This window comes from Schistocerca nitens, chromosome 4 (genome assembly GCF_023898315.1).
Source record: "Schistocerca nitens isolate TAMUIC-IGC-003100 chromosome 4, iqSchNite1.1, whole genome shotgun sequence".
NCBI lineage: Eukaryota > Metazoa > Arthropoda > Insecta > Orthoptera > Acrididae > Schistocerca > Schistocerca nitens.
In genome coordinates this window covers 853,059,217-853,083,567 of record NC_064617.1, presented here as the reverse complement: position 1 = coordinate 853,083,567, position 24,351 = coordinate 853,059,217, and positions in this window count along the sequence as shown.

Sequence of the window (24,351 nt, the reverse complement as noted above, 5' to 3'; positions counted from 1 at the left end):
TTACTTTAACGTCTGTAGACGTCTCTCCATTGAGAACAACATGCTGTGTTCTGTTTGCTAAAAACTCTTCAATCCAGCCACACAGCTGGTCTGATATTCCGTAGGCTCTTACTTTGTTTACCAGGCGACAGTGCGGCACTGTATCGAACGCCTTCTGGAAGTCAAGGAAAATAGCATCTACCTGGGAGCCTGTATCTAATATTTGCTGGGGTCTCATGAACAAATAAAGCGAGTTGGGTCTCACACGATCGCTGTTTCCGGAATCCATGTTTATTCCTACAGAGTAGATTCTGGGTTTCCAGAAATGACATGATACGCGAGCAAGAAACATGTTCTAAAATTCTACAACAGATCGATCTCAGAGATATAGGTCTATAATTTTGAGCATCTGCTCGACGACCCTTCTTGAAGACTGGGACTACCTGTGCTCTTTTCTAATCATTTGGAACCTTCCGTTCCTCTAGAGACTTGCAATACACGGCTGTTAGAAGCGGGGGGGGGGGGGGGGGGCAAGTTCTTTCGCGTACTCTGTGTAATAATTCTAAAAGAGGTGCCACTGTTTTCTTCTCCTTGGGTTTCGCCACTGGTTTCGAACTGTACTCTCCATTGTGCTGTACGTGTGTTAAATGAAGCTGTTACCAATTTATAATTGTTACTAAAATTAATTTATTGGACTAAATGGAATAGTTTATTTTCATGTGTGTATTCAAGAGCTGCACGCTTGGCTTTTGAAAAGAAGGAAGGAAGATTAGGGTTCAAAGTCCTGTCGACATCTAGATCATTAGAAAGATCATTCATAATGTTTCAAGGATGGAATAGGAAATTCCAGAATTTTTCTGGAGCTATTTAAGGAAATCACTGAAAATCTAAACCTGTTTGTCCGCCGGCGGATTTGATCCGTCTTCCTCCTGAATGCGCGTCCTATGTATAGACTGCTGCTCCACCTTGCTCGGTGTTAGTCGTGTTAGTTGTGCGATAACAGTGGTGCACAGTAGTATGGATAGGTGTACTGGCTGGTCGATGCATATATCGTTATGGTTTCGCTGAATGCATCGAAAGAACGGGACAATTACGCTGTACTGTCTGTGATTTGTTCCCACAGAAACGGCAATCACATAACAATGCTCCTTTTCGATGTCAGTATTCATAAAGTTCAACATGGCATAGTAGATACAAAACTGTTATTGTGTTAGTGTATTGTAGTGTGTAAGTATTTAATTTCGTTATCAAAACTACTGTACAAGATGCTGCTCCGAAAAACATATAGCGGGACGTCTACAATTGCACAGCTGCGAACGTTGGATTAGCTTGTTTATATATAGAAGACAACACAAACTAAACCATTATTTTCAAAGAATATTCTTAAGAATTTATTTTATTTACTAGCGATTCATCAAGAACATTAACATGAAATCATATTCAAATTCCTTTTAACAAATGGGAATTTTATTCACTTTAATAGTGCCTAAAAGCATTTTTAAGAAGAAACAGATTTAAAATTATAATCAGAAAGCACCCTCTAAATATCAAAGTTACAATTTATTCAGAGGTAGAAAGAAACAAATTTTTGACTATATGAGCTTTCTGGCAGAGAACCTTGCCGCTCCCTTTTGACACAGCCGTAGTTACGACCGCTCACAACAGCCTCTCAAAGACTACACTGGTGCAACTCTGCAACACAACAGATAACTTTAAACTAAGAGTTTTAACAATTTACACAAGCACACAAACTATGCACCCCCCGTAGGAGGGATGGAAATGGTACAAAACACTCACATTAAAAATTATTTGCCACCGAAAGTGTAACTTGTTTTTAGAAGAACTCTTACGGTGGAAGGGTGGCAACTTTATATACTAAAATGACCATTTAAATAAAAACCGATGAAATGCAGTTTTACATAAAATGTACAAACATGCTCTACATTACACATATACCGCCTCTCAAGATGATAGGCAAGATAAAAACATATTTCAAGAATTCGGCCTTTACACCTTAAGCAATAAATTCGTTAACACCGAATCCAACAAACATGACAGAGGCAGCTATTAACGTACGGCACACCGACAGACAGACAGACAGACACTAACTGCGTAACAAATGCGGACGAGAGACAGACGAGCAAGCTGGGGACGAGAGACTGACCAAGAAAACAAGTAGAATTTAACAAGTAAAATGAAAAAACATATCTCGAATCCTAATAAACTGCGATTTCTGGAGAAGACTTGGCGCAGCACCCCCGAATCGCTCTCCCGAACCGTCCGCTGCCAGCCGCTTCAACGGACTCAGGAAGGCGCGCCGATCTCCAGTCTCACGGCGTCGCAGCTCGCACCTGCCAGACTGATGTTGTGGGTTGACTCCTGTTGCTCTCGCGTCTACTGCGAAGTCACTACCCCTCGCTATACGCCACGGCCCACTGGACTCACGTGGCGATCTCACATGCGCCGACGCTCAAGACGGACAAGTCATCTTGTGTCTCAGTGCGCGACCGACCAACCGATCGATCCAACCGCCAATGACCATTGCCTGAGCAAACTCGGGCAGACTGGCGGCCTAACGCGCAGACTCAGATGCAGGAACTAAGCCCCGACCGGGCGACCACACGCTGAGGTCTCTTACTGGCGGAGTGGAAAGACTCTCATTTTGCTGTCTTTAAAGGTTGATCCGAACGATAGACAGACACTAACTGTCTAACAAATGCGGACGAGAGACAGACTAGCAAGCTGGGGACGAGAGACTAACCCAGACTGATCGACTGGCGAGCTCATAGCGCCATTTAAATGCACGTGAACAGGCAACCTTTCCGCTTTCCCACCAGGGGGACACACCAAAGCTGCGATTGCCACAGCGGCGCCACCGCCAGAAACGGAGGGCGACTGCTTCACACTACGCGCTACGGCGCGCTCTTCAAAACAGCAATTTTTACCACGGCTCACAAACCCCACCAACAAAACTTCCGATGTTGTTCAGAGATACTTTCTGAGTATTTTTGGTGTGAGGGACCCTTGGTCTCGGGTGGCTCGGTACATAAAAAATGAACGACGTTTGATTTCATCACCAAATTTTCTTTGTATCTGTACTCTGCACAAAATATCAATGTATTAGTGTAGGTATCGACGGTATGTTTAGTGCGTCTTGCTTCATTCACTCGCTATATTTGCTGTTGACAACAGTACTGGTCACTTCACCCCTCGCCCTCAAAATTGCTTTCAGTATTGCTCGGTCCTATCTCGGATTTGTTTTTCGTACAGTGTTAGTTGTGTTAACGGCCTTCCCGCACTGGTGACACCGGTTCCTGTCAGGTCACCGAAGTTCAGCGCTGTCGGGTTGGGCTAGCACTTGGATGGGTGAACATCCGGTCTGCCGAGCGGTGTTAGTGGGATGCTCTCAGCCCTTGTGAGGCAAACTAAGGCGCCACTTGATTGAGAAATAGCGGCTTCGGTCTCGTAAACTGACATACGGCTGGGAGAGCGGTGTGCTGACCAAGTGCCACTCCATATCTGCATCCAGTGGTGCCTGTTGGCTGAGGATGACACGGCGGCCGGTCGGTACCGTTGGGCTTTCATGGCCTGTTCGGCCGGAGTTTAGTTTTTAGTTAGTTGTGTTAGTTGAGAGTGATACACAGCAATGTGGATAGATTTACTGACGACCAGTCGATACACACCTTGTGCATGGCTTCGCTGAATGCAATGGAAGAGCGGTACAATGACACTGTGCTGAACGTGGGTTGTTCCCACAGAGACAGTGCTCCTCTCGCTTCTGAGGGTTGTTTTGTGCTGTGCATTTTGGTGGTTGCATGGTACAGACCGTTGTGCTGCTGTGTACATATTTACACAGAAATAACAGGTAACTGGAGTAGCAAACCGAATATATCTTAATCATATTATTACTGTTTAACGAGCCACTGGACACAGAGGGGCCGTTGTACCAAAATAGTCACACAGTATACGTGAAGAATCATCGAAATTTATAAGGTAATCGCATTAATAAAAAGTGCGTGGATTCCAAAGGGAGCGAACTGCTGAGGTCATCGCTCCGTAAGCTTACACACTACTTAACCTATCTTAAACTAACTTATGCTAAGGACAACACACACACCCATGCCCGAGGGAAGACTCGAAACTCCGGCGGGAGGGGCTGTGCAGTCCGTGACATAGCGCCTAAACCACGCGGCCACTCCACGTGGCCTGTATTCATACTAAACTGTCCTCTCTGACCTTAACCTTCGTATTTAGAACCATTTACAGCTCTCTCTTATTCCTACATCTGTAGTCCACAAGCCACTTTACGATGCATGGCGGAGTCTACCTTGTGCATCACTATCACTTTCCCCTTTTCCTCTTTCAGTCGCGAATAGTTCGCGGGAAGAACGATTGGCGGTAGGCCTCTGTGTGGACCCAAGTTTCTCTAATTTTAGTTTCGTGGCCATTTCGCGAGACATACGTTGGAGGAAGCAATATATTGCTTGATTCTTGTAGAACGTACCGTCTAAAAACTTTAAGAGTAAATGACACTGTGATGTATGTAGACCTGCATCTACATAGATACTCCGCGAGCCACCGTACGGTGCGTGGCGGAGGGTACCCTGTACCACTACTTGTCATTTCCTTTCCTGTTCCACCCGCAAATAGAGCGAGGGTAAAAACGACAGTCTATATGCTTCCGTATAAGCCCTCATTTCTCGTATCTTTTACCACGACGAAAGATGGTTACGCGCAATGTATGTTGGCGGCAGTAGGATCGATGGGGAGTCAGCTTTAGATGCCGGTTCTCTAAATTTTCTCAAAAATTTTTTTCTAAAAGAATGTCACCTTACCTCCATGAATTCCCATTTCAGTTCCCGAAGCATCTCTGTAACAGTTATGTGTTGTTCAAACGTACCCATAACAAAGCTAGCAGCACGCCTCTGAATTGCTTCGATGTCCTTCTTCAATCCGACATGGTACGGATCCCAAACACTCGAGCAATACTCAATAAAAGTTCGCATCAGAATCCTATATGCGGTCTCCTTTACAGGTGAACCACTCTTTCCTAAAATTCTCCCAATAAACCGAAGTCGACCATTCGGCTTCCGCAACACAGTCCTCTCCTGCTCGTTCCGTCTTAAGTCACTCTGCAGCGTTACGCCCAGATATTTACATGATGTGGTTGTGTCAAGCAGAACAACATACTGGCTCATATTATTTAAGAAGGCTTCGGGCCACTCACATATCTGTGACCTTATTCCATATGCTCGTGCGTTCCTTAACAGCCTGCAGTGTGGCACTATGTCAAATGCTTTCCGGAAATCTATAAATATGGAATCTGCCTGTTGCCCTTCATCCGTAGTTCGCAGTATATTATGTGAGAAAAGGGCAAGTGAGTTTCGCACTAGCGATGCTTTCTAAAACAATGCTGACTCGTGGACATGAAGTTCTCACTTTCAGGAAAATTTATTATATTCGAGCTGAGATATGTTCAAGGATTCTGCAGAAAACAGAAATCTGTAATCTCACGGTTCCGTTCTTTTATGTTCCTTGTATGCTGGAGTCAGCTGCGCCTTTTTCCAGCCGCTTGGGACATTGTGCTGGGAAAGAGATTCACGACAAATGCAAACTATGTAAGGCGACAATGCCGTTGAATACTCCTCGTAAAGTCGAACTGGGATTCCATCCGGACCTGGTGATTTATTTACTTCCTAATCTTTCAGCTGTTTCTTTACGCCAGGGATGGTTATTACTATGTCGTCCATACGGGTGCAGAAGGGGAGCTGGGTGAGCATCTCCCATAACACTCTTTCGAACTTACTAAATGAACCTGTAACGAAACACTCTGCACTTGTTTCGACCTTCTCTGTTTCCTCCATCAATCCTGTTTGATACAGATTTTAGACTGACACACAATACTGAAGTATTGGTCCAGTGAGAGTTTTGTAATTTTCCTCCTTTGTGCGTGGACTATATTTCCTGAGGATTCTTCCAATGAATCTCAGTCTACCTTGTAATTATTTTTATGCGGTCTCTCCAGTTTCAATCGCTTAGTATGCATACTCCTAGGTATTATGTGGATGTGGCCTCATCCAGTGATTATTCTGCAACCTGCAACCTTTCTGCCTATGATAATTATGTTCTTTATGTTGAGAGTAAATTGCTAATACCTACACCAACCGCCGATTCTCTGCAGGCCTTCGTACATTTCACTGCAGTTCCGTAACGTTGCGACTGCTCTGTAAACAACAGTATTATTTGGAAAAAGTGTCATGAAACTTCCGATGGTTGTCTACTGTGTCATTTGTGTGCAGGGCATTAGGGGTATAAGCGGACGTATTTTGATCACTTATACCTCAATATGAACCCGTTTCAGTGTGTTAGTTATTTTTTCTCTGCATCTAACAGTCTTCCCGCAAACGCGTCACATTATGTACTACCTGATCTTTTCTGCACAGTCGTAATTGCACCACTAAGTGAACTGTGCCTGTCAGTATAGACTAACCGCTTTGCACCCACGTGTCCAAACTTCAGCATGTGACCTGTTGCCAAGGGGGAAATAAGTACTAATGACTTGCTCTTGCCACATGTACTACCTAACCTAAAAACAAACTACTCCTAATATGAATAACTATTAGTGAGTAAATGAAGTAAATACTGATATTTTATTGTTCACTACTCTATCCTGAGTCGCCAGCAGAAATATCTTCGCTTATACCCTTAACACCCTAGATTTTGTGAAAAACAGTGGAGCCATAAGAGCCACTTATGGTACACCGAAGTTGTTTTCACATCTGATGACTTCTTTCCATTGAGAAATGTTGTGTTCTGGTTGCTAGAAACTCTTCAGCGCAATCATACAATTGGTCTGATATTACGTAAGCTCATATTTCGTTCATTAGGCGGCAGTTCGGTACTGTGTTGAATACCCTCCAGAAGTCAAGGAACACGGCATCTATCGGTGCACCTCATTTTTTTACTTTCTAGGTCTCGTGGACGAACAGAGCAAGCTTGTGTTTTACACGATTGTTCTTTTCAGAACCCATGTTGATTCCTACAGAGGCGATTTTCGGCCTCTAAAAATGTCATAGAACATGTTTTCAAATTCTACAACAGACCGGCGTCAATGATATAGGTCTATAGTATAATGCATCTGTTCGACAGACTTTCTTGAAAACGTCGAAACGGGAATGACCTGTGCTTTCCTCCAATTATTAGAAATGCTACGCTCCTCCAGAAAAGCAGGTTCTTTCCCTTACTCTATGATGTATGTTGAATTGTATGTGTTCAGTACATTCTTGTTAAATTTTCGTTATCTTTATTTTTAGGAACTAGATATACACATTTTCTCTCAACTCATTTCATAATTAATACATAATACTTTCCTGTCATATACTCATATTATTATAACTATTATTATTGTCATTACGAGTAGGCCATCTCAGGACCACGGTCCAATTTCAGTCTTTCATTCTTTGATCTTTTTTTCCAGTATGGTTTCATTTGTTCACAGGGTTTCTTCTTCCTGTTTTTAGATTCTTCCTTTCAAAATCCTTTTTTACTTCGTTCACCCAGCTTATTGTGGACTTCTTACCACAAAAATATTTGAAAATCTTATTAATTAATCTATTGTCTTGCATTTGAAGTAAACGTCCAAAAACATGCGTCTTCTTTTTCTCATTATATTGGAAATATTTTATATATTTTGGTATATTTTAGCATTACTTTGTAATTTGCAATATTCTGCCGTGTTTTGTGGTCGTAATATTTTCCTTAAAATTCGTCTTTCTAGCACTTCAAATAAATCTAAATTGTAGTTTAACGTCAGGCATTCGCCTGCATATAAGCATTCTCGCTTCGCTACTGTGTTGTAATGGCTTCGTAAAGGTCTTTGGTGATACCATTATTATTATTATTATTATTATTACTGTTATTATTACTACGATGATTATTATGTTATTATGATGATGATGATTACTATTATCGTAGTGGAATTATAGGTTTATGGTTCAAATGGCTCTGAGCACTATGGGACTCAACATCTTAGGTCATAAGTCCCCTAGAACTTAGAACTACTTAAACCTAACTAACCTAAGGACATCACACACACCCATGCCCGAGGCAGGATTCGAACCTGCGACCGTAGCAGTCCCGCGGTTCCGGACTGCAGCGCCAGAACCGCACGGCCACCGCGGCCGGCCAATTATAGGTTTACCGAATGTGGATTACGTCTTTGTTATCAGTTACATCACGTAAAATGTTCTAAAAATCTTGACCTTGTAAATTTGCAGAATAGATCTAGTCAGAAGAATTAAATAAACAAATTACGACTGATACGTAAATATTGCGCATTGAAAACGTGACAGATATCAAGAAAGAATCCCTATCTAAATCAGAAACCCAAATAATCATTATTAATATTGTATAGAAGGGGATAAAATGTACAATTAACAGCCATAAAGTTTTAACTGTCACTTTGAAAATATTTAGCTGCGACTATGAAACTCTGGTAAAGCTGTAATTCCTTCTCCACGTGTTCATCCACCAATGCGACACGTTTTCCCAACGCTGCATCTCTCAGTGGAGACAATACTTGTACATGCCCGTACCACAGGCTTGTCGCCACCTAAGGATTCCCTGCGTGACAGACATTTTGACGATGATGAGAGCGTAATTCATGCAGCGGAAGCGTGGCTATGACCATAGGACACGAGCTTTTCTCAACAGGGATAACAGGCTCTAACACAACAATAGCTAAAGGCCACAGAATGTGTTGCATACTATGTGGAAAAATACACTGAAGAAAAACGAATCGCAAGCCCAAGAAGGGTATTGCGACATGGGCGTGTTTCTACATCTGAGAGATAATGCTTGTTCAAATTTAGCGCCAGTCGCACAAGAGTGGCGCTAGTAGCGCCACGAAAGGGATGAAAATCAGGTTTGCTTTGATTACACGCTGTAACAGTCGTGAGTGTTTGTTACCTTTGAGACTCGACGTGGTGAGTTGGTGTTAATCAAGAATGCCTTTAAAGCGACAAAGATGCCATTTTCAACTTGTCACAGAGTTTGAACGAAGTCGTGGAGATTTTTGCTAACAACATGTGGCCTTTGACCGTCCGAGATTTTATTAGCGCATCGTGCAAAAAAAAAAAAAAAAAAAAAAAAAATAGATGAGAAATATCTGAAATAAGCAGGTCAAGAACTTTTCGAGATTTTTGGTAACAACGTTGAAGACCGTCTTGTCTGTGTGGTAATATAGCTAATTTTATGTGCAAACACAGCCAATGCAAGTGCAGCAAATACAGATAATGAATATGACTCGTTACACACACACACACACACACACACACACACACACACACACATATATATATATATATATATATATATATATATATATATATATATATATATATATATATATATATATATATATATATTATTTTCGATTATTCCCTTTATTCTTGCTTAAGTGGGTGTTTCTGTATGATGTTTCTAAACTGTTCCCCAGGTCTTTAATGTCTTCAGCTGCTTCAGTGATCCACTTTGTCTTGTTTCTGCTCTTGTTTACTTTCTCAAAGATTTGTCTTGTGAGCCTGCTTTTATTCATCCTGCTGGTATGTCCATGAAATTTCATCCTTCTCTCTCTAATGGTGTCTGTTATTGTTCCGTTGTCTTTGTAAATCTCTCTAGTTGGCCTCCTCATCCAAATTCCTCCCCGAAACACTGGTCCATATATTTTCCTCAGAATTTTTCTTTCCTGCTTTTCAGTCTCTCTGATCTTAGTATGACCATGAATCACTGTAGTTTCTGCAGCGTAAAGTGCTTCTGGTAGGACTACTGTGTTGTAATGCCTTAATTTCGCATTGACACACACACACACACTTTTGCGCCGCCCTAGAGCGTAGCGACAGGGGGTGGTGGTATTGGTGTTGGTGGTGGTGTTTGTGGTGGTGGTGGGCCCCCGCACCACGCGCCGGCACCGCTTGTCGCCTCTGGCGGGCTTTATCTCAGCCACGTGACGCGACGCGACGCCAGGCCGCGGATCAATAGCGGCGCCCTGATCGCCGATAACCTGTGGCGCTCGCTTTCAATCACCCGACAACGGCCCCCAGGCGTCGGCGTCAGAGGCGGCGTCGGCGGCGCCACGGCAGGGCGCACCGCGGCGGCCGTCAGCCGGCGCTAATGACGCGGAGGCCGTGGGCGCCTTTGTGGCCGGCCGCTCCGCTCCCGCCGCCCACGTGTCCGCTACTCGAGTTTCCACCGTCCGCGGTTGCGGCCTGCAAAGCTGATATTACCGGGGCGAACCGGTGCGTCGAATAGTAGCGGGGAGAAGGATGGGAATTGGGAAGGTAGCGACGTCAGCGGCGGGCGATCCATCAATCCCGCGACAGCAGAACCCACTCGAGGGGTGGAGACTGCCCGACCTGGCGTGGGCGACGGAGCGTGGGCGGCAGCAGCTAGAGGCGCACCGGTGATGCCGATACCAACAAGGCTCTCCGTTTTTAGTTTAGTCTATTCTCCACTCCAGCCCGAGTGGCATAACTGCCGTCCGATGTCCGATCGGAGACCATCATCTCTCGTGATTTGGAGCACTTTCTGACCATACAATGACCGCAGTACGTTCACATCTATATGGATGGTTCTAAATCAGAGGCGGGTGTGGGATACGCCTTCATTGGACCTTCTAGTGGCGCCTACCAAATGATTGGGCTTCCACCTGAATCTTCTGTCTGCAAGATAGAGCAACTGGCCATCAGGGAAGCTATTCATTATGGTATCCGGACACTTGAGTTCGTTCTGACACTTACGGACTCTCAGAGCGTGCTGCACAAATTGCAACACCGTGCGTTTGTTAAATAGACCAAGGTATATGTTCTGGAAGTCTTGACGGCCATTAGAGATGCGCAGACCTTGGGCATTGCCGTCAAATAACTCTGGATTAAAGGAAATCGTGACATTATTCATAATGAAACTTTTGACAGCCTTGGCAAGAGGAGTATTACAGAAGGCCAGTGCGCCTAACGCCAATTATACGAATCTCAAATGGTTCAAATGGCTCTGAGCACTATGGGATTTAACTGCTGAGGTCATCAGTCCCCTAGAACCTAGAACTACTGAAACCTAACTAACCTAAGGACACCTCACACATCCATGCCCGAGACAGGATTCGAACCTGCGACTGTAGCGGTCGCGCGGCTCCAGACTGTAGCTCCTAGAACCGCTCGGCCACTCTGGCCGGCTACGAATCTCATATCGACGATACGCAATCCTGCTTCTCACGCTTGGAACTGTGAATGGCACGTGTTTCAGAACTCTTAGGAGGCCATCTGGGGCGCTATAACTGAACATCTCTTCCTGACCATGGTTCGCCTCAGTGCAGCTTCGTAGACGTCATGTGACTTCTTTCATTCAGACAACGCTAGGATTAACCACATCATATTGGCATGTTCCATGTACACGGCTGTGCAATCAGTCTTGTATAAGAAATTGGTTGTGAGAGGTTACCCCTCCCCACCACTGTTCTTGTTTTACTCCACCGTTTTGAAATTTTTGGAAATTTGTGGTAGGTAATTTCCTATGGGAGCGAACTGCTGAGGTCATCTGTCCTTGGACTTGCACACTACTTAATCTAACTTAAACAGACTTACGCTAAAGACAACACACACACCCATGCCTGACTGAGGACTCGAACCTCCGACAGGAGGAGCCGCGTGAACCGTGGCAAGGTGGCACAGACCACGTGGCTACCCCACACGGCCACCGTTTTGATAAATATAACTTGAATACAGACTATTTGAAAGCCACCGGCATTAAAATTTAATTTACGAATTGGCGAAGTTTTCATTTTCACGTGGACTCAGCCCGATTCGTAATCGGTGGCGTAATTTTGTGCTTTAATTTGCATACAGACCTCCATTTGTACATTACATTTTCATTATTGCTCTTCTGTGAATGTTATATCATTGTTCTGCTGGCATTATTTTACTTACCGTAGGTTGTATTGTGTTTGTCATTTTGGGTTTTCTGTTACTTTAAGTATGTCTGTCTGTATGTTTCCTTTCTCATATTGTTATATGATGTTATTTGTAATTTTGTTCTTCAGCTATTCTTATACTTATTGTATGAAGTACGGTGTTCGCTATTTCATGTTTTATCTTTTGCTATAAGAGCATATGCATGTCTGTAACTCAAAGCCAAAATAAATTTAAAAAAAGAGAAAAATGTATTGCACTGGGACCTACAATAAGGAGAGTTGCCAAACAGTATACACACATTAAGTTTCTGTGATGTCTATTCCTCATATTAATCGATACACTTGCAACGAAATGCGCTACCTAATATGTTCCTAAACTCCCCGCATGAAGACGGGACACTTGTGGGACTTACACCGCGTTTTCTATTGCTGATAGAATGGTAGGGTTAAGTGTTCTGGAAAGCCCTTCGGCAAGGGACCGTTTGTATACACAAAGGATCGTCTTAGTGTCACTATCCTACAGTACAAGGACATAGTTTGAATGTTACACACTTTCTCCTGCTTAAGGAAATGGAAATAATCGTTTGGTTCTTTTTGCATTTGATGTAGTCTACGGTTCGCCTTAAATGGCTTATAGAGACACCAATTCCTCTTGAAATGCTGGAATTTTTGCCGTATATTCCTATGATGCAGATCTCGAACAACCTGAAAAATTTTCTTGTTATGTTTACCGTTTCTTAGATTCAGAGGTTCACAGTACATGTAAAACACGCACGTAAAACCCGCTGTGAGGCGAAAAAGTAGTTTATAAAGTGACTTAGCACGGAAAAATACCCTGTAAAGTGTTTTCGTTATGGGAACCCCATGGTGTAGTACTCAAGCACAAGCAAAATTCTTGTTCACGAAAAATTCGATCTCAGGTGTAACATTAGTTTTGCGTTATTTCAGGTTCACATAGTAAACTATCAAAATTTAGTGGTCCATGAAGGTCTTTTGAAATGAGTGGTCGCGCGGGCTAGCCGCGCGGTCTAAGGCGCCTAGCCACGTTTTGCGCGACTCTCCCCCGTCGGGGGTTCGAGTCCTTCCTCGGACTTGGGTGTGTCTGTTGTCCTTAGCGTAAGTTAGTTTAAGTTCGATTAAGTAATGTGTAGGATTAGGTACCGATGACCTCAGCAGTTTGGTCCCATAGGAACTTAGCCACAAATTTCCAAACTTTTCAAATGTGTGACATGCACCGCTGCACCACGGAAGGAAGAGGAACCAGCGAAAAAATGCTCCTATTTATTTAAAAGACTGAGACTGAAAAGTGGGGTACTAGTTGCTTCATTCTACCTTACTCTACAAATGTGCAAATGTTCAAATGTGTGTGAAATCTTATGGGACTTAACTGCTAAGGTTATCAGTCCATAAGCTTACACACTACTTAAACTAAATTAACCTAAGGACAAACACACACACCCATGCCCGAGGGAGGACTCGAACCAACGCCGGGACCAGCCACACAGTATATGACTGCAGCGCCTTGGACCGCTCGGCTAATCCCGTGCGGCACCTTACTCTACCAAGAGCACTTGCCCGCGAAAGGCAAAGATCCCGAGTTCAAGTCTCTGTCCGGCACACAGTTTTAATTTGCCAGGAAGTTTCATATCAGCACACACTTCGCTGCAGAGTAAAATTTCATTCTGGAAACATCCCCCAGGCTGTGGGTAAGACATGTCTTCGCAATATCCTTTCTTCCAGGAATGCTAGTTCTGAAAGGTCTGCAGGAGAGCTTCTGCGAAGTCTGCAAGGTAGAAGACGAGGTACGTGAGGAATTAAAGGTGTGAGGAAGTCGGGCTTGGGTAGCTCAGATGGTAGAGCACTTGCTTTCGAAAGGCAAAGGTTGCGTGTTTGAGTGTCGATCCGGCATACAGTTTTAATCTGCTAGGAAGTTTTAAAAAAAATGGTTCAAATGGCTCTGAGCACTAAGGGACTCAACTGCTGAGGTCATTAGTCCCCTAGAACTTAGAACTAGTTAAACCTAACTAACCTAAGGACATCACAAACATCCATGCCCGAGGCAGGATTCGAACCTGCGACCGTAGCGGTCTTGCGGTTCCAGACTGCAGCGCCTTTAACCGCACGGCCACTTCGGCCGGCAGGAAGTTTCATATGCACGCTTTTTTATGCGGAGAGAGAAGACAGTGTCAAGGGGAAAGAGGGGGAAAATAATTATTGAAGTTAAATCTTCTGGGATATTAGGCCGCGTCATGTTTCTTCTAAAATGTTTGACATTTCGATCCCTCTGCTGGGATCTTCCTCAGGAACTTTTGGTGTCCACTACTGCTAGAACACTGTCAGAGACGAGTGTCGCGTCCACTTATAAATGGGGAGTTTTCTGGCGTTTGTGCTGGAGAAGTGATAGTATTGGTTAAAATTCATATGGCTACCATTGGTGGGCCATAGTCATAGGCTAATATTCCCGCTCTGATGCAGAAGAAGCGGCCTTGGTAGCTCATCTCCTGTGGATACCATTGGCGGCCAGCGTCATTGGACAGAACGGCACTATTCCACACTTATGCTGGAGAAGGGTTATTGGTTGAAATGCCTGCTACCTCTATTGGTTGGTCGTCGTCAGTGGCTAGATTCGAAACGGATAGAGGCGAGCGAGGGGGATGTTTACCCAAAATATTATTGTCCGCCGAGGTGACTTGCAGCGCGTTGTTTATGCCGCTCACACACCGCGGCCGCGTATTTACTTCCTTGATGGCGGGGAAGCCTATAGCCGTCCTCTCTATTGAAATTAGATGCATTCTTAGTAATTTCAACCGCTTCTCGGACCTTTCTTCTATAAATGTTTGTTTCTTTAGCCAGTACACGTACGTTATTAAAATCGATGTCAGAGCCACAGTCCTCGTGATGTTCCGCTACTGCCGATTTTTCACTTTGTTTTAGCCGCATGTGCCGTTCGTGTTCCTTAATGGGTTCTTTAACAGTTCTTCCCGTTTCGCCTATATATACTTTGCCGCAGCCACATGACACTTGATAGACGCCTGCATTGTGGAGGTAATCAGGTGCATCCATTTTCCGTCGGAAAAGGTCTTTTGTTTTGACTAAAGAAAGATGTCTGAATACCATTTTTCTTTAAAATTCTGCTTATGCTGTCAGTGACCCCAGAAACGAACGGTAACCTGACGGAGTGAGAAGACGGGTCCTCGTCATTCTTATTAGCGGTATAAATATTCCGCCTAAAAGCCCTATCATACCCATTTGCCTTAAATGTCCTCTTTAAAAAATTCAACTCCGATTCCAAGTTGTCGTCATCGCTGATACAGAATGACGTGAAAACAGAGTGTTGAGTATGCTTGCTTCTGGGCTGGGTGGTGGTGCGAATGCTTGCTTCTGGGCTGGGTGGTGGTGCGAAGTGGCATCTAAATACCTGTTTTTGTTAGTCGGCTTTCTGTGCACTCTGTGACCAAGAGTGTCATGAGACATTGGTTGTAGTGTAGAAACAGAGAAGGAGACCATGGCAGTGTGAGAGAAAGAGAGGGACACAGTGGCAGAGGAACATATTTGACAGTGACAAAAATTGCTACGAAAAGAGTGAAGGAGAAAGCGCCAGAAGAACATAGGAAAAGAGACAGTGGAAGCGGATGAAAGCCACTGGTAATGAAACACGTGTAAGGGATTCGTGATCCCACGAACATAGATGCTAGTATCCGACGCCCAGGTCGATAGTAGACAGCCCGCATCTCGTGGTCGTGCGGTAGCGTTCTCGCTTCCCACGCCCGGGTTCCCGGGTTCGATTCCCGGCGGGGTCAGGGATTTTCTCTGCCTCGTGATGGCTGGGTGTTGTGTGCTGTCCTTAGGTTAGTTAGGTTTAAGTAGTTCTAAGTTCTAGGGGCCTTATGACCACAGCAGTTGAGTCCCATAGTGCTCAGAGCCATTTGAACCATTTTGATAGTAGACAGGAGTCGATTGTCGAGTGCTGCAGGAGGCAGTGAGACGAGTGTTGAGTGCGAAGTAGTACTGTAGAGTGTCGAGCGAACGGCAGTGCTGGAGAGACGGGCAAGAATAGTGGTCGAGTAAATTTACCGAAGTGTGACAGATGAGCGCGTCCCCCTAATTGTCGTGGGGTGGGCCCTCATCGATACCGATCCGCGAGTGATATGAAACCAAAAGTGACAAGTGCCGAATTACGTGTTTCGCGTCAACCGCGTCGGCCAGCAACAACCATGGATTGCAGTGAGGATTATTGTGAATGTTAACCATCAGCATTGTGTGTGACGAAGTACTGAAAATCAGCAATCAATAAAACCGCAATTAGACGTGTAAGGCGAAGGTAGCAACTGCCTCAGAATTTGTGTGTTAGTAGGAAATATATATCAGTTTGTACATCGTAACCTTTGTGATCCTTAATAATAGACAAACTTTCAATCATTAGCTATTGCGTCTCAGAACAGCCGCATTCGGTTGAAATACTCCAGAAACCACAGCAGGCGGTTCTAGGCGCGCAGTCCGGAACCGTGCGACTGCTACGGTCGCAGGTTCGAATCCTGCCTCGGGCATGGATGTGTGTGATGTCCTTAGGTTAGTTAGGTTTAAGTAGTTCTAAGTTCTAGGGGACTTATGACCACAGCAGTTGAGTCCCATAGTGCTCAGAGCCATTTGAACCATTTGAACCAAACCACAGCAGAACAATCGATAGCCTTTCATCCATTAAGCACACGGTCATAGATCATAATAATTAACTGTTTGGCGGCTTCGGTAAATTACCCAAAATCCAGTAAAGGAATTAATCAGGGGTGTTTCACACGGAAGAGGGAAATGGTAGATGTGGAAGAAGGAATGAACGAGATAATAGGAGGAAGAGAGAGTAAGATGAAGACATTAACAGCGAGAGGAGACAGTAATAGTAGGACAGGAGGTCGTGGCTGTGAGACAGGAGACAGTGACAGTTAGAGGGGCGCGAAGAGTTGACTGACTATAAGTTGGGCTGAATAACTGAGTTGGAATCGGCTAATGGGAGTGGAAGGGTATGAGGGACCTATAGCGATGGACTGATAGGTGTAGGCGAGTTACAGTAAGGGGAGATTATGGGAGTGAGAGATGAGATGCATGTTAAAAAAAAAAAGTGTGAATGTAGTTGTCAGCCGGACGGAGTGGCCGAGCGGTTATGGGCGCTCCAGTCTGGAACCGCGTGACGGCTACGGTCGCAGGTTTGAATCCTGCCTCGGGCAAGTTCTAGGGGACTGATGACCTCAGAAGTTAAGTCCCATAGTGCTCAGAGCCATTTGAACCATTTTTGTAGTTGTCATGCGAAAAGTTTTGGGAAACTTTTTAAAGGTGCTTAGGAAGATAGAATGAGGCAGCAGGTATCACACTTCTCATTTTAAACAGGAGGATATTCGACTCTTTTCGGCTTCGACTGGAGCATTTTTCTGCTGTTGTGTACCTTGACTCAAAAAAATGGCTCTGAGCACCATGGGACTTAACTTCTGAGGTCATCAGTCCCACTACTTAAACCTAACTATCCTAAGGACATCACACACATCCATGCCCGAGGCAGGATTCGAACCTGCGACCGTAGCGACCTTGACTCATTCCACATGATTGACGTTGCTGCTTGATGGCATCCCCGGAACAAAATGAATGAATTAACGAACTATCGTCTTCCTGCGTTGCCGTAATTGGAGTGACACAGGATCATCGAGACTGTTTTGTGGGTCAATGGATACGTGTTGTCTGGTCATATGAATCACGTTACTTTTTACAGCAGATCAATGGTCGTGTCCAGAGAAGCTGTCACCTAAGTGAACGGCTATCTGGAACAATAACCGCACCACTGACGCAGGCCAGTGTGGGCGGTATTATGCTGTGGGGGAGATTCATCTGGGCTACCCTGTAACTTGCCTGGTCTTTTGTAAATCTAACTTGATACTGTAGCCACTGAAATAGGAGCTGAACACTTCACACAGCGCTGTGTACTGCATGCCGTAGAGGAACAGTTTGCAGGTGATGACCGTATCAGCTTGATTACTGAAATGTCTACCTCGGGTGGTGGATCACAGCTGTGGGCGTGACAAGCTGGAGCTTGACAGTGGAGAATGCTCCCTTCTTCCACAATTATCTGCTCAAAATACAAACTATATGCAAACTGGTGTAAGCCTAATATTATCTTAACCCAGAAAATTGCTAATCACAGCAAACGAAAAGACTCTGTGGTTGCAAAATTGTTAGATAGAAATGAGAATAATTCTCATCAATCGTTTGACATGTAAAGTAATTAAATTTCCTATCACGCATTTATTGTTCCTCGTTGGGGCTCCTGCTTTACAACGGAACGCCGCCACAGTGAGTGCACCATCTAGTTACTTAGAAGAAATCGGTCATATTTATTATTTATGGGTTGCTTGACCTAAATTGTTATAGGACTAAGGAAAAGTTGGAAAACAAATCAGTTCTTCTAGTAGCTGAATTTATTTTCTCTAAATTGTTTCATATTACATGAACATTTTTTCATAACTGAGTCAAATATGATTGCTTACTTGAAGCTGAATGAATGAACAATTACTTCTAAAAAAAGAAGCTAACAAACTGTACTCCACAGTGGAATGCACGTTGAAGTGCTCAAAAGCAGCTTAAGTGACTGCTTGAGTGAAGTTCATTTGGGATAGACCAGTCTGCTAACAAGTGGTGAATACCTCTAATTCAAGAGACGATTGTTGAGGAACCATGATTGACTTTCAAAATCCTAAGCAGCTTGAAAACACAACTTAATACCGGATCTAAGACCCAAAATAAGTAAAACACTGAAAAACCAACAGAAGATGTGGAGCTGACCTCTCAAATTCTGAGCTGTTGAAAACAAAGGCAGCGCTAGCACTAACAAGCAACACTTACTCGAACGATTCACCGAAAACTGCGCCAGACGGCGAGCAGGCTCTCTGTCTCTCTATGTGACCTAACAATATTGAGATGTTGCCATCTCAGGGTGGGTCACGTCGCATATTAAGCTTAAACACATTTCTGGCCGAGAGTATCTTACGTAGCTCGTCTGCCACGTGAGTTCCACTACCTTCTTCATAGATATCGCGTCTAACCACAACTGTATATACCAAGAGAGTAGTAAAATTATATTTAGACAGAGTCATTACACACTGTCAGTCGAATTGTTGGTCTGAATACCACAAATGCATCAGAAAAATTATCTTTTGTCGTAATTACGTGAGTTTAAACCAAAGATCTTCTTCTAATCGTTTATCCGTTACTACGCGAACCACTGTTGTCTGTTAACACCAAGATCGCAAGCACTGTTATCTCTGCTAAGCATATTAAAATTCTCAGATGCAGGAAATTATTAATTATGTAATTTGTGTTCAATTAAGAAGCCTCTTGATTAATAAAACTGATAATGTTTCACTGATATACCCCATCAAATCACTATACTTTGCAAATCATTCCTAGATTCACAATTTATATCACTTCTTGTAAATTAGATAAGTCAGAGATTAAACACCACTTTCTTTTAGCATTGTAAGGTATATAAATTTTCATTCAGTAAAAATTATCACTCTTCCTGATCTTCACACACATCTCCATGTAAATAAACTGGAGTCATCAATTTCCAAAAAAAATGTTCAAATGTGTGTGAAATCTTATGGGACTTAACTCCTAAGGTTATCAGTCCCCAAGCTTACACACTACTTAACTTAAATTATCCTAAGGACAAACACACACACCCATGCCCGAGGAAGGACTTGAACCTCCGCCACAGTCCATGACTGCAGCGCTCCAGACCGCTCGGCTAATCCCGCGCGACTGAATTTCCAATATAATTAACATTTTAACACTTTTCATTTTAGAAGACACGAAGACACAAAACGTTTTATTTTGTAACACCGTACACAGATGACTACTACATATGTACACTCCTGGAAATGGAAAAAAGAACACATTGACACCGGTGTGTCAGACCCACCATACTTGCTCCGGACACTGCGAGAGGGCTGTACAAGCAATGATCACACGCACGGCACAGCGGACACACCAGGAACCGCGGTGTTGGCCGTCGAATGGCGCTAGCTGCGCAGCATTTGTGCACCGCCGCCGTCAGTGTCAGCCAGTTTGCCGTGGCATACGGAGCTCCATCGCAGTCTTTAACACTGGTAGCATGCCGCGACAGCGTGGACGTGAACCGTATGTGCAGTTGACGGACTTTGAGCGAGGGCGTATAGTGGGCATGCGGGAGGCCGGGTGGACGTACCGCCGAATTGCTCAACACGTGGGGCGTGAGGTCTCCACAGTACATCGATGTTGTCGCCAGTGGTCGGCGGAAGGAGCACGTGCCCGTCGACCTGGGACCGGACCGCAGCGACGCACGGATGCACGCCAAGACCGTAGGATCCTACGCAGTGCCGTAGGGGACCGCACCGCCACTTCCCAGCAAATTAGGGACACTGTTGCTCCTGGGGTATCGGCGAGGACCATTCGCAACCGTCTCCATGAAGCTGGGCTACGGTCCCGCACACCGTTAGACGGTCTTCCGCTCACGCCCCAACATCGTGCAGCCCGCCTCCAGTGGTGTCGCGACAGGCGTGAATGGAGGGACGAATGGAGACGTGTCGTCTTCAGCGATGAGAGTCGCTTCTGCCTTGGTGCCAATGATGGTCGTATGCGTGTTTGGCGCCGTGCAGGTGAGCGCCACAATCAGGACTGCATACGACCGAGGCACACAGGGCCAACACCCGGCATCATGGTGTGGGGAGCGATCTCCTACACTGGCCGTACACCACTGGTGATCGTCGAGGGGACACTGAATAGTGCACGGTACATCCAAACCGTCATCGAACCCATCGTTCTACCATTCCTAGACCGGCAAGGGAACTTGCTGTTCCAACAGGGCAATGCACGTCCGCATGTATCCCGTGCCACCCAACGTGCTCTAGAAGGTGTAAGTCAACTACCCTGGCCAGCAAGATCTCCGGATCTGTCCCCCATTGAGCATGTTTGGGACTGGATGAAGCGTCGTCTCACGCGGTCTGCACGTCCAGCACGAACGCTGGTCCAACTGAGGCGCCAGGTGGAAATGGCATGGCAAGCCGTTCCACAGGACTACATCCAGCATCTCTACGATCGTCTCCATGGGAGAATAGCTGCCTGCATTGCTGCGAAAGGTGGATATACACTGTACTAGTGCCGACATTGTGCATGCTCTGTTGCCTGTGTCTATGTGCCTGTGGTTCTGTCAGTGTGATCATGTGATGTATCTGACCCCAGGAATGTATCGATAAAGTTTCCCCTTCCTGGGACAATGAATTCACGGTGTTCTTATTTCAATTTCCAGGAGTGTATTTCAATGCACATCTGCTATAAAGCGTAGCTGTTTCAGAACAGCTAACATCGAACTCTGCCAAAGGACTGAAGTTACAATGTTACATTTTCGTTTATGAAGGATAATTTTGTTGTTAAAAACGTAGGCGACAGCATCTAAGAGAAGCTTCCGGCAACATCCTGCGCATGGCTGTCGGCTCTCTTATGTCAGCGTCCGGTGACTTAAACATTCCGGCACTGGTGGAGGATTCCTTCCGCTGAGGCTTAGCTGCTGCACCGCCCTAAAACATAAGAAAAAACAAACACACGTATTTGTAGGTTTCAAAACAGAAATTAACATAATTTATACAAACATTGTGTGTGTTCTAATACAGTCACCATGAATAAGATCACTTGGTCCGCCACTGGTAGTTGAGTGGCAGTCTGCTTTCCGCAGCGCTGCGGCGAGGACGTCTTGTTTACGTCCCGTCCGCGCGGTCGCGAGTGCCCGTAGTTGTTTACTACTTCGTCGCGGCTAGTTTAGAGTCCATCACTATCGACGCAACATGGCACATTCATACAGACAAACCACCATCAAGATCAGTTTTCAAACCGATCATGCACGACCGCGAGCTTTTGAAGTGGAACGTTTTCTACGTGACGACGTTAAAATTGACCCGCGAGACATAATTGGTATCCATCTCTCTATCACGAGCAGTGTTGTCTACGTCAAGCTAGTAAGTGACGAGGTGTGCAACAGAATCGTGAGCGCACATGCGAACGATCTTAAATTCAAACATTCTGATGGCCATATTGGGGCGGTCTCTATCGATCACGCGGGGCTTGGCCTCCGTACGATACGCGTCTTCGAACTCCCTTTCGAAGTACCACCGGACGTAGTCACCGCGGTTTTCCAGCCCTACGGCAAAGTGATCAGCCATATGGCCGAAAAATGGACCACCTTTACAACGTACCCCGTTCTTAACGGGGTACGACAGATTAAAATTGAACTGACCAAACATGTTCCGTCATATCTTGTCATCGGCGGATGTAGGGCGATCATTATGTATGACGGTCAGCCACGCACTTGCTCTGGTTGTGGCCAAGTAGGGCATGTCCGGTCGGATTGTCTCCGACGACGGCTTACTCAAATCCCGGCAGGTGAATCTATGACTCCTTCTACGGTGACGACCCTTCCTCTCAATTACGCCGAAGTTACACGGGCAGCAACCTTTTCCGATGCTGACGACAGTAGTCCGATAGCCGCCCCCGATGGAGAGACCAACTCTACAACGGCGCCCCCACCTGAAGATAATCACCGACCGACCTTGCAAGAAGGCGTGGATGCCAGGATGGACATTGACCCACGGGTTGTGCCGACAGCGGCTTTTCTTCCAGACACCGGAGCAGCTGACGAAATCCACCCACATTCAGATACTGAAACACACGTCCGTAAACAGCGTTCCCCGCGAAAACACAAGAGACGGCGGCGTGCTCCATCGGACGAGTGTTTGCAGCGATCGTCTGACATGGACTGTGGAACTTCCGACGACGGTACCGGCGGTACAGAGGCCGCTGTAACTTCAAACTCAACAGATCGCCGTGGTGACGGCTTCAGCACTTCAGACCCCACAGCACAGCAGGATCACAAGCAGACAACCGCTGCCGCTTCCCAGCCAGCAGAGCCGATGGAGTCAACGCCGAGTGCCGCAGCAGCCACTAACAGCCACCAACAGCCGATGGTGTTTCATGGCGACTGGGCGGACGACTGTGAGGAACACTCCTTGCCCATCGTGTCGGACGACACGGGGGGAAATTTACCCCACCAGTGTTGATCCTTTCCCGCCGTCAGTTACAGTGACGAGACAGCCTTACCAGGGTATTGATGGCCAACACGGATGCTGTGGATAGACCTCAAACTTATCGCGTTGCAACTATAAACATCAACACTATACGAACGCGCGCTAAGTTATCCTTGCTTCAGGATATGTTGAACTCTGCTTCCATCGACATAGCCCTTCTCCAGGAAGTGTACGTCGACGACTTCCCAGGCATGTACGGTTACGATGCTTGCGTCTCTCCAGCTTCCCCAACAGGCAGCGGTGTCGCTGTACTTCTTCGGGAAGGGATAGTGGCGGACGATATCCTGTTTCTGCCTGGGGCAAGAGGAATGGCACTCACAGTACTGGGAGTCCGCCTTATCAATATCTACGCACCTTCCGGGACGGACAAACGTCGCGAACGTTCACGATTCTTTGCGGAAGACGTCGCCCCGCTCTTCCAAGGCCGCCACGACCATCTGGTGTTTGGAGGTGACTTCAATTGCGTGCTGGCGCCCAGAGATCAACTCCCACGACATAATCCGTGCCCGGAACTCGGGACGCTAATTCGAGACCTGCAGATGGTGGACACTTGGGAACATCTTCATGGCCACCGACCGGGATTCACGCACTTCACAAGTCACTCTTCCAGTCGTATCGATCGGATTTATGTCTCACGCTCTCTCGCCGCTGGAACACAGGATGCGGAACTGTGGCCTGCAGCATTCTCGGACCACTCAGCTTACATTTGTGCCGTCACCCTGCGGCGGCAACAAGTGTGGAGAAGCCGCAGCCCGTGGAAATTAAACATCGCTCACCTGTCGTACCCGGATTGCCGCCAAGCCGTTGAGTATACGTGGCATTCGTGTGAAAATCGCCTCCGTGCGTATCCCACGACGATCTGCTGGTGGTTGAACTGCGCCAAACCGGCACTGAGGCGAACGTTGATAACCTACGGTCGTGACCACACTACTTGGCGAAGACATACACTCGACTTTTACTTCCGGGTCCTGCGCGACTGCGATGCTATGGCGCCGTCTCCGGAACGACAAACGGCGGTCCACCGTGCTAAGGCTCAGATCCTCGCTCATATGCGACGCCACCTAGAGGGGGTAGTCATCCGCTCGAGGACGCAGGATCGGATACCGAGCGAACGCCCGTCAATGTTCCACGTCCTTCGTGAACGTAAACGACGCCAACGAGCGCTGATACGCTTCATCGACACGGAGGACGGTCATCGCCTCACCACGCAACAAGACATAAACACAGCGTTCTACAATCATTATTCCCAACTCTATT